Genomic DNA, 9,384 nt, shown 5'->3' on the forward strand with positions numbered 1-9,384 from the left:
AGCTTTGTACTATAAAGTCTTGTAGCATCATGCCTCCAGCTTTGTACTTTTTGCTCAGGATTCCTCTGGCTATTCAGTCATTTGTGGTTTGGTACAAATTTTACGATTGTTTTTCTATTTCTGTGAAGAATGTCATCGGTATTTTGATAGAGATTTAGTTGAATCTGTAGATTGCTTTGGGTAGTATGGTTATTTTAACAACATCAGTTATTGACCTGTGAGCATGGGATGGCTTCCAATTTATTTATTTATATATTTTATTTTATTTATTTATTTATTTATTTTTCTTTTTTGTGGTAGTCTTGCTCCATTGCCCAGGCTGGAGTGTAGGGGCACGATCTTGGCTCACTGCAACCTCCGCCTCCCGGGTTCAAGCAATTCTCCTGCCTCAGCCTCCCAAGTAGCTAGGATTAACAGGCATGTGCCACCATGCCCGGCTAATTTTTTTGTATTTTTAGTAGAGATGGTTTCACCATGTTGGCCTGGCTGGTCTCAAACTCCTGACCTCAGGTGATCCACCCTCCTCAGCCTCCCAAAGTGCTGGGATTATAGGCGTGAGCCACCACACCAGGTGTCTTCCAATTCGTGTTCTCTTCAATTTCTTTCACTGGTGTTCTCTAGTTTGCCTAGCAGATACTTTCTTACTTCCTTGGTTAAATTTATTCTTAGGGGCTGGGCTTGGTGGCTCACACCTGTAATCCCAACACTTTGAGAGGCCAAGTTGGGCGGATCACCTGAGGTCAGGAGTTCGAGACCAGCCTGGCCAATACGGTGAAACTCCATCTCTACTAAAAAATACAAAAATTGGCCAGCCAACCTGCCCCGCCGTGAGGGGCGCAAGGGAGGGGCAGCTCTGGCCCCGGCATTACCTGCCCGCGTTCTCCGCTTCCATTGCCGGAGGCCGCTAATGCGGACGGCTCCACCTGCCAGGCACACGGGCGACTGGTCTCTGTAGTACGCGTGGTACTCACTGCGCCTGCCGACCATGCCCGCGGGCGTGCCCATGTCTACCTACCTGAAAATGTTCACAGCCAGCCTCCTGGCCACGTTCGCAGGGGCAGAAGTGGTGCACAGATACTACCGACCGGACCTGACAATACCTGAAATTCCACCAAAGCCTGGAGAACTCAAAACGGAGCTTTTGGGACTGAAAGAAAGAAAACACAAACCTCAAGTTTCTCAACAGGAGGAACTTAAATAACTATGCCAAGAATTCTGTGAATAATAAGTCTTAAATATGTATTTCTTAATTTATTGCATCAAACTACTTGTCCTTAAGCACTTAGTCCAATGCTGACTGCAAAAGGAGGTGCTCAGTGGATGTTTAGCTGATACTTTGAAATTTAATTATGGTTTGATTGATATTTCTTGAAAACTGCCAAAGCACGTATCATCAGACTCATGAATATGGTTTGAAAGATAGTTAGTCTTGAATATAATTTGAAATAGAATATTTGTAAGTCTACTATATGGGTTGTCTTTATTTCATATAAATTAAAAAATTATTTAAAACTAAAAAACACAAAAACAAAAACAAAAATACAAAAATTAGGTCGAGCGCAGTGGCTCACACCTGTAATCCCAGCACTTTGGGAGGCTGAGGCAGGTGAATCACAAGGTCAAGAGATCAAGACCCTCCTGGCCAACATGGTGAAACCCTGTCTCTACTAAAAATACAAAAATTAGCCGGGCATGGTGGCAGGTGCCTGTAATCCCAGCTACTCAGGAGACTGAGGCAGGAGAATCACTTGAACCCAGGAGGCGGAGGTTGCAGTGAACAGAGATTGCAGCACAGCACTCCAGCCTGGGCAACAAGAGCAAAACTCCATCTCAAAAAAAGAAAAAATTATTCTTAGGGTTTGGGGTTTCTTTGGGGGCGGGGGTTGGGGTGTAACTATGGTAAATGGGATTATCTTCTAAATCTTTTTTCCTTTTTTTTGAGATGGGAGTCTTGCTATGTTGCCTAAGCTGTTCTGAACCCCTGGGCGCAAGCAATCTGCCTGCCTCAGCCTCCTGAGTAGCTGGAATTACAGACATACACCATTGTGCCATCTTGATTTCTTTTCTTGTTTGTGTCTAGGAATGCTACTTGTTTTTGAATATTGATTTCGTATCCTGCAACTTTATTAAATTCACTTATTAGTTCTGAGAATTATTGAGTAGAGTCTTTATAGTTTTCTCTTTTTTTGAGACAGAGTCTTGCTCTGTTGCCCAGGCTGGAGTGCAGCAGTGTGATCTCAGCTCTCTGCAACCCCCGCCTCCCAGGTTCAAGTGATTTTCCTACCTCAGCCTCCTGAGTAACTGGGATTACAGGCATAAGTCACCACGCCCAGCTAATTTTTTTGTATTTTTAGTAGAGACAGGGTTCCGCCATGTTGGCCAGTCTAGTCTCAAACTCCTGACCTCGAGTGATCCACTTTCCTCAACCTCCCAAAGTGCTGGGATTACAGGCATGAGCCACCCCATCTGGCCTGATTTTTCTCTATATAAAATCATGTCATCTGTAAACAGGGACAATTTTACTTCCTTCTTTTCAAATTGAATGTCCTTTTTTTCCTTTCTTTTGCCTAATTGCTCTGGCTAGGACTTCCAGTATTATGTTGTAATTCAATAAATATTTGTTGAGAACTTATTATAAACAAAAAATTATTCTAGGCACTGGAGGGAAAAAAGACAAGAACTATGTTTTCTGCCGGGCGCGGTGGCTCACACCTGTAATCCCAGCACTTTGGGAGGCCAAGGTGGTCGGATCACCTGAGCTCAGGAGTTCGAGACCAGCCTGGCCAACATGGCGCAACCCCCTCTCTACTAAAAATACAAAAATTAGCCGTGGTGGTGTGAGCCTGTAATCCCAGCTACTGGGGAGCCTGAGGCAGGAGAATCATTGAAACCCAGGAGTTGGAGGTTGCAGTGAGTGGAGATCACACCACTGCACTCCAGCCTGGGCGACAGAGCAAGACTCTGTCTCAAAAAAAAAAAAGAACTATATCTTCAGGAAGCTTACATTTTTTGAAAAAGAGATAGAAATTTAAGAAGAAAACTAATAAATGTGATAATTTCATTCAGTGAGATATGTTGTGAGGACAATAAAACAAGATTATATGTCAGAGAGGAGCTCCATAGACTGTGTCAGGGAAGGAGTTGAGGCTTCAGTGACTGGAAGAAGCCAACACGTGAAGACCTAGTTGTAAATCATCTTACATGGAAGGAAGGGCAAAAGCAAAGGCATTAAGATGGGAATGAGTTAACTGTCACCCTGAAGCAGCAAGAAGTCAGTGCAGAGGAAAAAGATAGGAAATGAGGGCCTGGAGCTAGATCAGCCTGCATAGCACAGTAAGCAGTTTGGACTTTATTGGGTGTGAAATGTGAAGTCTTTCAAGGGTTTTAACCTGGGAAGTGCTTTGGAAAGAAGTGAGGAGTGTTATATTATATAGTTTATATTTTTTAAAGAATACATTTTTCTAGTTATAGTTATTATAGTTCTAGAAACTATATTTTAGGAAAACCAGATCACCCCAGTTAATAAGAGAAAGCTTTTTACAAAGAATGCCAAGCTATTTCAGACTAAAGAAAAATAAAGAGATTTGGCAACCAAACACAACGTCTTATTCTGAATTTGGCTCTTCGTCCAAAAAAAATTCCATAAAAGATACTGTTGGGATAATTGGCGGCAATTAAATATGGTCTCTAGATTAAATAGTATTATTATAGTAAATGTTAAATTTCCTGATTCTAATAACTGGTTACAAAAGAGAACAACCTGGCCAGGCACGGTGGCTCACGCCTGTAATCCCAACACTTTGGGAAGCCAAGGCGGGTAGATCACCTGAAGTCAGGAGTTCGAGACCAACCTGGCCAACATGGTGGAACCCCATCTCTACTAAAAATACAAAAATTAGCCGGACGTGGTGGTGGGAGCCTGTAATCCCAGCTACTCAGGAGGCTGAGGTAGGAGAATCGCTTGAACTCAGGAGGCGGAGCTTGTAGTGAGCCGAAATCGCGCCACTGCACTCCAGTGTGGGCGAAAGAGCAAGACTGTGTCTCAAAGAAAAGAAAAAAGAAAAGATTTGCTAACCCCTGTCTAGTCTCAAGGAGAGCAGACAGTCATTACCACATCCCAGTTGTCAACCTCAGCATTCCTCAGGATGGTTACCCAGGTATGTCTGCTGGAGGATACAATGTGGAGTAGACAACAGCATCTATAATGTACTCCAGCCAAAAATACCTAATTTGAATCCACCCAGTTACAAGCTATGATACCACAAAGAAGCAACTAGACAAATCCAGAAGATGGTAAATTATGTAGATTCACTGGCTTGCCATCTTCAACAAGACTATCATGAAAACAGAAACTATGGAAGATTAAAAGAGATTCAAGAGAGCTGGGCACGGCGGCTCATGAGATCTCAGCACTATGGGAGGCCGAGGCAAGAAGATCACTTGAACTCAGGGCTTCAAGACCAGTCTGGGCAACATAGTGATACCTCTTCTCTACAAATAATTTAAAAATTAGCTGGGCATTGTGGCATGTGCCTGTAGTTCCAGCTACTCAGGAGGTTGAAGTGAAAGAGTTGCTTGAGCCCAGGAAATCGAGGCTGCAGTGAACAGTGATTGCACCACTGCACCTCCAGCCTGGGTGACAGTGTGAAACTCCATCTGAAAAAAAAAAAAAAAAAAAAAAGAGGCTCAAGAAACAACAACCAGGCCTGGCGTGGTGTCTCATACTTGTAATCCCAGTACTTTGGAAGGCTGAAGGGGGTGGATCACTTGAGGTTGGGAGTTCGAGACCAGCCTGGCCAACACGGTGAAACCCCATCTCTACTAAAAACACAAAAATTAGCCGGGCGTGTGGCAGGTACCTGTTATCCCAGGTACTCAGGAGGCTGAGGCAGGAGAATCACTTGAACCCTGGAGGCAGAGGTTGCGGTGAGCTGCGATTGCGCCACTACACTCCAGCCTGGGCAACAGCAAGCCCGTCTCAAAAATGAAATAAAAAGAAACAACAACCCGATGTCATGTGGGACCTAGATTGGGTCTTGCTTTGTTTCTGTTTTTTTGTTGTGACTGCTTTTGTTTGTCTGTTTGTTGAGACAGAGCCTTGCTCTGTTGCCCAGGCTGGAGTGTAGTGACATGATCTCAGCTCACTGCAACCTCTGTCTTCCAGCTTCAAGCAATTCACATGCCTCAGCCTCCAGAGTAGCTGGGACTACAGGTGTGTGCCACCATGCCCTGCTAATTTTTTCTATTTTTACTACAGACAGGGTTTCACCATGTTGGCCACGCTAGTTTTGAACTCCTGGCCTCAAGTGATCTGTCTGCCTCAGCTTCCCAAAGTGCTAGGATTACAGATGTGAGTCACCGTGCCTGGCAGGTCTTGCTTTGAACAAACCAACTAGAAAGGACATTTAGGGAACAACTGGGATAACTGAAATTGAGGTTAGGTATTAGAAGAAATGAAAATGTATCAACACGGTAAAATTGAGATTAACTGGAAAAAAATCAGATTATGAAATAGTATGTACAGTATAATTTCACCTGGTAAGTATATATGTATATACATACATGAAGTATATATCTCACACTATGCTAGAAGGATATATATTGAAGGTTAATCTTTTGGAAATATAAGGATTTTATTTTCTTAATCTGCTTATCTGCTATATCTTTCTACAAAACACATATAAATAATTTTAAATTTTTACTTGCTATTTATTTATTGAGATAGAGTCACTCTGTCGCCCAGGCTGGAGTGCAATGGTATGAACTTGGCTCACTGCAACCTCTGCCTTCCAGGTTCAAGCGATTCTCCTGCCTCAGCCTCCCAAGCACCTGGAATTACAGGCACATACCACCATGCCCGGCTAATTTTTTTTCTTTTTCTTTTCTTTTCTTTTTTTTTTGAGACAGAGTCTTGCTCTGTTGCCCAGACTGGAGTGCAGTGGCACGATCTTGGCTCACTGCAACATCTGCCTCCCAGGTTCAAGCCATTCTCCTGCCTCAGCCTCCCAAGTAGCTGGGACTACAGGCATGTGCCACCATGCCTGGCTAATTTTTTGTATTTTTAGTAGAGAGAGACGGGGTTTCATCGTGTTAGCCAGGACGGTCTTGAGCTCCTGATCTCCTGATCCACCTGCCCAGGCCTCTCAAAGTGCTGGGATTACAGGCATGAGCCAACTTACCCAGCAACTTTTTCTATTTTTAGTAAAGACAGGGTTTCACCATGTTGGCCGGGCTGATCTTGAACTCCTGGCCTCAAGTGATCTGCCCACCCTAGCCTCCCAAAGTGCTGGGAATAGAAGCGTGAGCCACTGTGCCTGGCCAATTTTAAATTTTTAAATAAATAAATTGCTCTGGCTGCTCTAGATGGATTACACAGGCAATCAAGAGTGGAAGCCAGCTGTCTAGTTGATCAGCAATATGCTTTTCAGTATCTGTTTCCCAAGTCTAGGTGGAAGCCAGATTCTTGCTGGAAATGAGGCTTCTCCTTCATGGGAATCCCACATACATGGCCAAAGAGATCTTATGGCTGGGAGCACAAACTGGGTATGTTAAAGGGCTTGATATTCTCCAGGGTATTTTGTTGTCTAACAAAGCTGGTTAGAGATTTGCACAGGTCCACGGAGCTGCTCAGTAGAGGGAGGATCTGGAGGAGTGCTATCCAGCAGCCCAAAGGCAAGGCACCAGCCCTCTTTGAAGTTATACAAAGGCCCAGCCAGGGAAATCACAAGCACACACACATATCCAACATCAGTTAGTGACAAGATGAGAAAGAAAATGTACTTTTAAATTTGATCTTAAAACAATTCACACCTCTTAAAAATTATGCAGAATAAGCTGGGTGTGGAGGCTCACACCTGTAATCCCAGCACTTTGGGAGGCCGAGGTGGGTGGATTACAAGGTGAGGAGTTTGAGACCAGCCTGGCCAATATGATGAAACCTCGTCTCTACTAAAAATACAAAAATTAGCCAGGCGTGGTGGCACGTGCCTGTAGTCCCAGCTGCTCAGGAGGTTGAGGCAGGAGAATTGCTTGAACCTGGGAGGCAGAGGTTGCAGTGAGCCGAGATGGTGCCACTGCACTCCAGCCTGGGCAACAGAGAGAGACTCTGTCTAAAAAAAGAAAAAATATATATATAATAATAATAAGCAAACTTTGCAGCTTGAGGAATTAAAGTGTCTCACAAACGGAATGAAATCCCTTAGGAAAGCCTAGTGAAGAAAAATGTCAGCTATTACCCTAACTCTGGGAGGTAAGGGAGAGACAGCCAGGCCGCAGAGAGGAGCAGCCAGCAGCTCAACGTCTGGAGACACGAATAAAAGGACTCCAGCTGCCTGAGTAAGGGATTACATTTTCTGATTGTTGCGAAAAAAATTCCCCTTTCCTAGCTAATAAGGCCAATTTCTAAGTGAAGCTCAAAACAGCATTGTATGGGAGGCTCAGAATGAGAAGAACAAAGTAAATCCCTGGTAAGGGATTAAGAGTTTCCTCTCCCCCCACCACCCTACCCTACTGCCTGCTCTCCTGGAGGCCCAGGAGCCAATCCTCTAAAGAGAATTCTACGAGGGGCAGGAAGAAGTGGATGATAATGCTGAAAGACAGAGCATTGAATATTCACTCATCTGAAAATCCCCAAAGACATTGCTTTCTAAGAAGATGGTCAGAGTAATCCATACTGGCCAACTGATTTAATGTGCCACACTGACAAACCCTTTCCTAAGAATTTATAGCCTCAACTAAAAACAGTTGTTTGGACAAACTGTCAAACTCCTGCAGGGCCCACTTGACATCTGTCTTTGTCAGGTCAGTGAGGAGAATGGCTATTACTTTGAAAAGGCTAAGGGTTCTTGTTTCCTGCTGCTCCCAGGAGATCTGCAGAGTAAGCGAAGTCTCCAAGCCTCGGTGGTTACCATTAGGCAGAACCCAATAGAAGTCCTGGGGAGAGCCGTGTTTAAATTCAGCACTTGCCCAAGGCCTGCTAATCGCTTGAGGTCAGGAGTTGCAGACCAGCCTGGCCAACATGGCAAAACCTCGTCTCCACTAAAAATACAAAAAATTAGCCGAGCATGGTGGCAAGCACCTGTAATTCTAGCTACTTGGGAGGCTGAGACAGGAGAATGCTTGAACCCTGGAAGGGGAGGTTGCAGTAAGCCAAGATTACACCACTGCACTCCAGCCTGGGCGGCAGAGCAAGACTCCATCTTAAAAAATTAACTAATTAATTAATTCAGCGCTTGCTATTCCATTCCCACCTTCTTGGCCTTTGCCTGAATTTCTGCTACAGCTATCCTGGTGCTCTGCTTAGAATTCAATCCCATGTTCCTGGCCTCACCAGTGTACCCAGCCTCAGCACCAGAATAGTCCTCCTCAACAGTTTTCATTGGGTCCACCTTGATGAGTTCAGGCAGCAGCGAACACGGAACGTGATGTGGTGGATCAAGCCCTGAGAACAGAGCCAAAGCTGGGGCGAAGAGAGACAGCTGACCAAGAGACAGACTGCCGGGGGCAGGACAGGAGGGCAAGACTAGAACAGAGAGTACAAGATCATCCGGAAACATGGCGGCCTGGGTAAGAAGCCAGGAAGGCATGAAAATGTGCAGAACTGGCAGCAAGGACCGTGGCAAAGAGCACAGGATTCAAAGGTATTAATAGAACTAGGCTCACATCCTGGCTCTATCCCTTCTGAACCTCAGTTTTCTTATCTGTAAAATGACACATTAATATCTGCTGCAGTGCACACTGCGATGTGCTTCCCAGACACCTCCCAGGAATGAAGGACTCAGTCTCCCTCTGCTGAGAGTGCTTGGTTAGTCCTCTCTGAGGATTGGCTGAAGAAGACTGCCCCACCCAAGGTCACACCTTCTTTTCCTGGGGCCGCCCACAGCCAATGACTGAACCATAGGGGAGGAACAAATGCCCAGCCCTACCCGCAACGTGAGGCAACTGCGGGACTTCAGCTACTGAATCCTCCTGGGGTGGGGGAGTAGTGTTGGGGTTATGTCAGTCCCCTCTTCAGTTCGGCTTCCTGACGCTCTCTTCCAGTGTGGAACACAGGCGCACGGTTTGCTCTCTGAGTCCGTTTCCTGGGCAGCCCAGCTTGCCACAGCCATCTCATCCAATCATGAGGTTCCGTTAACATAGTTTTGTTTTGTTTTGTTTATTTTTATTGTTTATTGTTTATTCTTCATTTGTTTTGAGACAAGGTCTCACTCTGTTACTTAGGCTGGAGTGCAGTGGCACGATCTCGGCTCACTGCAACCTCCACCTCCTGGGTTCAAGTGATTCTCATGCCTCAACCTCCAGAGAAGCTGGAACTACAGGCATGTGCCACCACTCCAGGCTAATTTTTGTACTTTTTGGTAGAGACAGGGTTTCACCATGGTGGCC

At 45.1% G+C, this 9,384-nt stretch overlaps 1 pseudogene across 1 annotated transcript; it reads left to right on the forward strand.

The window, feature by feature from the left end:
- Window positions 1–978: 978 nt before the first annotated feature.
- LOC105502360 lies at window positions 979–1,465 on the forward strand (annotated as a pseudogene). The gene has a single exon (XR_001000325.1). The product of XR_001000325.1 is annotated as an uncharacterized protein C12orf73 pseudogene (transcript).
- Window positions 1,466–9,384: the final 7,919 nt, after the last annotated feature.

Source organism: Colobus angolensis, unplaced genomic scaffold (assembly GCF_000951035.1).
Source record: "Colobus angolensis palliatus isolate OR3802 unplaced genomic scaffold, Cang.pa_1.0 Scaffold8, whole genome shotgun sequence".
NCBI lineage: Eukaryota > Metazoa > Chordata > Mammalia > Primates > Cercopithecidae > Colobus > Colobus angolensis.